Raw genomic sequence first — 8,081 nt, forward strand, 5'->3', positions numbered from 1 at the left:
GGTGGACTGGATATTTTCAGCATGCTCAATCCCTTCCAAGTGACTCAGCGTGTGAGAAACGCCAAGTCACTGGGGAAGAGACTGATTCCAGTTAATCTTTTCTTAGGATGAGACTCAGCTGTCAGAACAGGGAAAGTTCCTTTTTGCTTAGCCAAGTAAGAATGATATCAGGATTGTATTAAAAGCACAGTTAAGTTGAATCCTCACCATCTAGTGTCATTTCAACTTGCCCTACAGCATAGCATTCAAGTTAATCATGAAGTTTTTCTCCAATGAGGCATCTTTCTCCTTTTAAAGGAAGCTTCCAAGTGGTTTTTCTTTTTTTCTGGCCTGAAATTTCCACCAGAAGAGTCAGTGAGTCATAAAACTTTAGGGAAACCAGACTGTAAGGTTCAACTAGCTTAATCCCTTTATTTAGATGAGGATAGTTAAGGGCAGAAAGGTTAATTCAAGGGCTCTCATTCAAATGCCTTCTGGGATCAGGGAGGCAACATCAGTGAGTATAGCAGGTCTTGAATTTGCTTTTTAAACACCTAATTTTCACTTCTAATATGAAAAATGCTCCCCTTCTGTTTTTCTTGAGATCATGCGGCCCTCATTTCTAGCTCCCCTCCCCCAACACATTCACTAGAGATGGGGGAACACAATAATATTTCTAACTACAGAGAAAAGGACTATTATAAACAGGGTAAGAGATATGGCTTCTGAATCAGGGGTCAGCATCTGGGAACTAACTAAACAAGCTCCATCCAGAGGGTCAGCTTTTCCCTAGCTTCAGTCATCAGGGGTCTCAAAAGACTGTGAACCCATTGCTGCTGACCTTCCAAATGTATTTACTTGTCTTCCTCTCTCTTTTGTCTCTAGACTGCTCCACGCTTTTTCCATAGACTTTAACTCGTCTCCTGAAACTAGGCTGTTGATCAGGATGAACACACAAATAACTTTCCTAGAGTTACCCTGTTATTTTTTGAGCATCTGGTGTTTTTCTGTATTTCAGATGGATATAGAAAGTTCCAGATGTCTCTAGCCTAGGTCATTTGGAACACAACACTCATGTTTCAGTTGTCTGCCTATCTGTTTCTCTTCTTACAGATATTTTCCTACAACAATTTCAAACACCAAACCAAACAGATTTTAAGAAATTATGTAGCAGTTCCTTCATAGTAAATAATGGATTAGGGAACCAGAGTAGTGCCATCGGGCAATTTTTCCATAAGTTCATGGTTTAAACATGCTAATGGGAACCAGAAATGCTTCAACATGTATTAATCTCTAAGATTACCTGCTTGAAACTAGGAGGTTACCAGCAGCGTCCATAGGCTGTAGGTAAAACCCAGGTCTATGAGTGTATTGCTTGTATTTCTGGCCACAGCTTAGTTGAGTCTTCTGCCGCAGGGTCTCTCACAAGGCTGCAATCAAGATACTGGCTTAGGCCTTGGTCTCATCTCGAGTTTCAACTGCAGAGAGATCCATTTCCAAACTCATCTACGTAGTTCTTGGGAAGCTCAGTTTCCTTGAGGGCTGTTGGACTGAGGGCCTCATTTCCTCACTGGCCATTGGGTGGAGGCCATCCTCAATGTCCTGCCACATGGGCCTCTTCAAAACGGCAATTTGCTTCATCAGAGCCACCAAGAGAGTCTGCTAACAAAAGGGAAGTCATGATTTCTTGTAACCTAATTGTGGAAGTAAACTCCACAGCAAGAATTTGCCATATTCTCTTGGTGAGAAGCAAGTCATTAGGTCCATCCACATTTGAGGGAAGAGAATTAGATGAAGATGTGAATTCTAAGAGGTAGGAATTACTGGGGGCCATGTAGAAGTCTGCCTACTCCAGTGTGGTTCCAAATATACTTTTCACCATACCAACTAGAGCTTAACAACATCAGTTTTAAATTGACTTGATTGTAGCCCTTGAAATGGTAGAAGGGTTGAGAGCTAGAGATGAGATGTGTTAGTTCGGATACCAATGGCTGCTGTAACCATTGAACTCTAAAGTGTCACTGGCTTAACACAAACTAGGTCATTTATTGCTTTTGAATACCCATGTAATGTAGTTGTTTCTGATCAGTTGGTTCTCAAAGTGGTGATTCAGGGACTAGGCTCCTTTCATCTTGTTGCTTACCTATCTTTAAAATGGCTTCCAATGGGTGCCTGGGTGGCTCAGTGGGTTAAAGCCTCTGCCTTCGCCTCAGGTCATGATCCCAGGGTCCTGGGATCGAGCCCCGCATCAGGTTCTCTGCTCAGCAGGGAAACCTGCTTGCCCCTTTCTCTCTCTGCCTGCCTCTCTGCCTACTTGTGATCTCTGTCTGTCAAATAAATAAATAAACTCTTTAAAAAAATAATAATAAAAAATAAAATGGCTTCCAAGGTCACCCTGGAGTTTGTCTCCATTCCAAGAATCCAGAAGTGGGAGAGAGCATGTAGGGTACCATCTGAGAAGTCTCTATGGGTCAGACATGGAAATGGCACTTCCCCCTAATTTCCATCAAGTAGAACTGACAGGCCATTCCTAATCACAAGGGAGGCTGGGAAATAAAGTCTGTTTACGTGTCCAGAAAAAGAAGAACTGTTTTGATGAATAACTAGCCAGTCTCTGCCACAGAAGCTTCATCAAATTCATTCATTTAGTAAACATTAATGAAGGGCCTTTTATGGGCCAGACACAATGCAAAATGTTGGGAAGATATACATGAAGGGATGGATATTTGAAGAATATCCCTATTTTATTCCTGTGTTTTCTTTCTTCAGTTTCTGTGGGTTTGTTTTTTTTAATTTCCTTTACCATTTCCTTATATTTTCTTTTTCTTGCTTTTGGTAAACTACCCTTAGAGATGGATAGCAACAACTCTTTCTTCCTTCAGGTACATGCTGTTCCTTTCATTTAGAAGAGAAATCTATTTCTCATTTCTTTGAATTTCATGCTGGCCTTATGACTTGTTTTGACCAATAGTATGCTGTAAAATTGATACAGTTTCATTTCAGAGTACTGGCCTGAGACCTTATGAGGCTAGTCCCTTCTATTTCCCTGTTCTAGATACCCTGAGACCACTTTGCTATAAGGAAGTCCAAGTTAATAGCATGAGGAGGCCATGGGGAGAAGAACAAAGGCATCCAAATAGCCAGTTCCAAGCATGCCATTAGCTGAATGCAGCCAGAGGGGTCACTTTGGCCAATACCACGCAAGGCAGGAGGACTGCCCAGCCAAGCCCCACCGATCCACTGGATCAGAAAATATAATAGACCATAGTTGTTCTAAGCCACTAAATTCATAGTGGTTTACTACATAGCAATAGAACATTGAAACACAATTTATTCATTTTCCCTTTCTTTATTCCATGCTCACATTTCTGGAATGTCATTCAGATAAGGTTCAGAAGGAATTGCTTCAGATAATAGGAAAATAGGTGAAACATATCACAGAGTCCAGATATACATGATACAACAAGCACCTTTAGCAATCACAATACTTTAAATCATTGAGGCAGTGTGGGCAAAGTATTTACTCACTCCGTAGAAAGTGTAACCAGGGATAAAATGCCAGAAGAACTTTGGATGTGAATTGCTCCCCTCCTAGGATATGACCTGTTACAGCCACATTCTGTAGGCATGTAAATATTGATAAATGATAAATTCCGTAGTTCAAATAAAAGAAAGTTCCAAGCGACATGGTCATGGATTCAGAATGTCAATAGTACAAGTGACTAGGGATTGATATGACATCTCATAGCTGAGAGTATGGAGGCATAGATTCTGATAACTACTGATAATACCCTGCCTCTTTTTACATATTTCTCTTACTTATATTAGGCCTACAGTCTACACAATCTGGAGGGGTGGGAAGAAAAGTTACATAAGAAGTCTCAATTCCAATAGAAAGACTGATAGTAAAAATCTAGAGATGTTGTGACCTCACATCAGAGCCTTTAAAAAAAAAGCCACACCCTTAGTTTGCAGAAATGAAAAATGGCCCTTCTCCAAGGGATGAGTACAAATGATTCTACCATTGGTTTCCATCCAGCCTTGGCTAAGTCGTCCTTGGTTTCCTCTGTCCTTGAGTACTCTGGGGGCAGGTGCCTGGCAGCCCAGCAGGGAGGGTGGAGAGGAAGTAGTGGAGGGCCAGAGCAGAGCCAGCAGGCCCTCTTGATTTGCCCTCCTCGCCTGACATTACACTTAAGCTCGTAAGAGCTGCCCCTGAGCCTCTGTGCAGAAGCCAGTTATCACTGAGTTTCATACTACAGTCTGTCCTTTATATGACTTTCATCAGCTTCTGAGCAGATGATATCCTGTGTTCGCTGTCCACATTACAATCAAGGCACCCTCATCGGAGTTAATTGCCATCAGTCAACAAGACTTGCCTCTGCTTTATGGGAGAAAAACAGAAGGGTCCCCATGCCAAAGATGTACAGATAAAATGAGAGCCAAGGAAGGCTTCCTTGAGGAGGCAGAAGACACCTGGAGGAAAGGTAAAAGGAGTCAGTGAATAATTTTGCTCTGGGGAGCCACATTGTCTGCACTTGGATGGGTTATAGGAGCTGAGACCCAAAGAGACTTTCTGTTTAAAGATCCAAGGGTGAGACTCTCAGCATTTGTAGTCAGATGGCAGCTGGGGCAGGAGTCATCTGAAGGCTTTACTGGGATGAACATTCAAGGTCAGCTCCTTCACTCACATGCCTGACATCCCAGGGCTCCCCTGCATGGCCTCTCTCTCCAGACCTTTTTTATGGACACTCAGGGTCAAGGCTGGAATTAGAAACTGCCAGGCCTCCTCAAGTCTAGGCCCATAAGTGCCAAAGTATCCTATTTGCAATATCTGCAATATTCTGTAAGTCAAAGTAGTCACAGGTGACCCCAGAGTCAAGGGGGCATAAAGAATAGTTGCTTCCTCTTAACAGAGACACGGCATGTGTTTACAGGAAGAGAGGGGACTGAAGGCAGCCGCTGTGGGTGACCAGGTACCACACAGCCCCTTTCCCTCTCAAAATTTTCTTGGTTTACAAAATAAATCTGTAGTTCTAAAAGGCAGGCTGGTAGTGGTTATCCCCGAGGGAAGGGTACATGAAGGGGCTACTAGGGTGTAAGGAATGTTCGGGTATGTTCACTTTGTGAAAACTCATCGGGCCAGACACTTGTGATTCATCTGTGTCACTGAATGAATGCCCTACTTCAAGAAAAAGTTTACATGAAGTGAGAAAAACAACTACAAACCAAAGAAAGGTGAACCTTTTCAGATGACAGATTATAAGGTCACCCTGCCATAGTCTGACACCAGTCCACATGAGAGAAGCCAAGTGACTCAGTTGAAGTTGAAGGTGGGGAGGGAGTGGCTGGAGTGCTGGCGTCCGCACCACTGAGAGGGAGGGCAATGGTGGGGGCGGGGGGCTTTCCCTTCACCTTAAACCAGGTGGTCAGGGCTTTATGAGAACTACTGAGAGCCTGACCTATGCTCCCTGAAGCTTGAGGGAGGTAAAAGCAGCCATCTGACTCCTTCGTGGGGCAAAGTATGAAGGTGTGAGCACATGGCGAGCAGCTGGACACAATGCAGGGAAAGACGACTGCCTGGAGAACCACACTGTTGGAAGGGTCTGGGCTGCGTGTGCATTTCCCCAAGCTGCATGAGGACCCTGGAAGGGATCTGGACTGAGTGGTCCCAGGAGGGCTCTGCCCAGAAGGACCACGTGTGGAGCAGTTGGTTCCATCAAGGGTGGACTGCACCTAAGCCAGAGGACTGAGGGAGAAGCCTGCCAGAAGATGCCAGTTCTCACGAGCGCCCTCTCTGGTGAGAGGTTCCCAGCAATGCAAAGTCCCTCAAGGACCGGAAGAGCTGCCAAACTAAGAGCTTTGAACATCCTCCACATCCCGGAAGCTCCTTGGCCAGCAGCAGCTACACGAGTCTAGCGATAGGCTCCCTCCCCTCTCCTCTGCCCCTTCCTGGGCACCCACTATGGAAGGACGGGACATGGCGACTAGAGACTGGGGGACATGGGGTGGGGGAAGGGAGGAAGAGGACATCGCGGTGCCCCTCCCTCTCCCCTGTACACATCCCAGTCCGAGTTAGACTGGAGCTGGAGACAGGCAGGGGCAGGTGCTTGAAAATGAATAAAAGATTGGTTTTCCGGAAGAGACAGGATGGGATGTTTCATTTATTGAAATGAGATCGCACTTGAGTTCCTACACAAGTTGAGATACAAGTCAAACACAAGTTATAATATATGCTTTTGACTTCAAATGGGCTCACAGCCCCACCTTATATTCACTGTTAGGGCCAGAGACTGGCACCAATCCAACTGCTAGAACGAGTGCCCTTGAAAGTGCTGCCTGGTCCCAGAGCTGTTTCCGTGCACTCCCCGTGGCACGAACGCACGCGTGCTAGTGCTCTTGAAGAAGCAGCTCGGTTTCTTCCATCTGCATTTCCTCATTTGCCCATCTATTCAACAATGGTTGTTCAGTTTACAATGTCTGGCACTGCACTGGGGCAAGAGGTACCATAACAAAAGCAACAGAGTGCTGGCCTTCTTGGAGCTGGTGGTCTGCTAGGGGAGACAGAGGGTCACACCACCATACAAAGGAACGGAAAGGAGCGCTAAGGAGGGGTGAGGCTCTGGCACTGGGAAGGCCAGCAAGAAGGTCACCCTGTAGTAAGGGATGTCATAGGACGGTCCCCCGAGGCACTTGGTGATTGAACCGGGGTCTGAAAAGAGACTAAGATGTAAGTAGGGGAAGGGGGAGAACATTCTAGGTGGAGGAACCAGTATGTGGGTTGACCTCTCAAAACCGGGGCTAGAATAGAGAATTGAGAGGGAATGCTGTACCAGGTAGAGATAGTAGGCTGGGCCCTGGGGCCTCTGTAGACCTTGCTAGTGATTTGAGACTTTATCTCAAGAGCAATGGCACTAGGAACCCATCAAAGTGTTTTGAATATGAAGGAGATGGTATCAGAATTATTAACCTTACCCTCAAAAACAATTCAAATTGGACCACCTCCCCACTCCCACTGCCACCAGCCTATTGCAACCCTACTGTACTTCTCACCTGATCTCTGAAATCACTTTCCAAGTGGCCCCCCTGTTACCTCCCCTGCCCCTAACTACCCCAACAGTCTGTTGTTCATTCCACGGCTATCATGATCCTTTGAAAAATAGAAAATTGATCATGCCTTCCCTCTACTCAATACCATCCAGTGTCTTTCCACCATCTTCAGAACACAATGAAAAGTTTGTACCATCGTCAACAAGGTTCTATAGGAACTGGCCCTTTGCCTGGCTCCCCCAACCTCCTCTCCTGTCACTTTCCCCTTGCTCACCGGACTCCAGCCCATGGGTCTCCTCACCACCGTCCCCTGCCCAAGCTGCCTGCATTTCCACTGTGGAGCGTTTGCACCTACTAGGCCCTCTGCCTTCCCGGATTGCTGTGTGGCTCTCCACCTCTATTCGCCTGGGACTCAAATGTCACCTCATCAGCAAAGCCTTTTCTAAAATAGCACACTGCCATCCCCAGCCCTAGTCCCTCCCTATTCCCTCTCCTGGCTTCTTTTTTCTTCAGAGCACTTACCAGAACCCAGCACATTTATTTCGTTGATTTCTGTCTCCCAACCGGTGCCCCCCAAATCAGCTGCAGGCTGAGCCGGGACTTGGTCAGTCTCACGTATCCCATCGCAGGGAAGGGCAGCTGGCACACAGTGGTCTCTTAGTAATGGTCTCTTAGTAACTATTTGGGGATGAATGGAAGCATGGCTTCAGGGAGGCAGTTAGGGGAGGGCGATGGGTAAGGATAAAAGCAAAAGGACAGCTCAGAGTGTCTCGCAGGTCACTGGGCCAGCGATCAACAATGTGAGCGGCCCTTATCCTGGGAAGGGCATGTGAGGGTCATCTATTGAGGTGTGAGGAAAAACACAAAACTGGAGTGTTCTAAAGACATACAAAGAAATCGAGCTTTCTTCGTACTTCCAAGTCAGAGAAACCAGAGCGTATGGATGTTATTTTTAAAAGAAGGTCCCCATACTTAAGTTATTTCTAAAAGAAGGTCCCCAGAGCACATCTGGAGCCTGTGCTCCAGATTTGTTAATTACCGCAGTGGGCGCCGTC

General features: G+C 45.9%; 1 long non-coding RNA gene across 1 annotated transcript in view; it reads right to left on the reverse strand.

Annotated features, from left to right (window-relative positions):
• LOC125092365 (uncharacterized) overlaps positions 1-7,638 on the reverse strand; it is a 53,765-nt gene extending 46,127 nt beyond the window's left edge. The window contains exons 1-2 of the long non-coding RNA XR_007124886.1: positions 7,301-7,638; positions 1,283-1,638 (exon numbers count right to left, since the gene is read on the reverse strand). This is a non-coding gene — a long non-coding RNA (uncharacterized LOC125092365). The remainder of the gene's footprint in view (positions 1-1,282; positions 1,639-7,300) is intronic.
• Between the last annotated feature and the right edge of the window lie 443 nt (positions 7,639-8,081).

The sequence above is a fragment of the Lutra lutra genome, chromosome X (assembly GCF_902655055.1).
Source record: "Lutra lutra chromosome X, mLutLut1.2, whole genome shotgun sequence".
Taxonomy (NCBI): domain Eukaryota; kingdom Metazoa; phylum Chordata; class Mammalia; order Carnivora; family Mustelidae; genus Lutra; species Lutra lutra.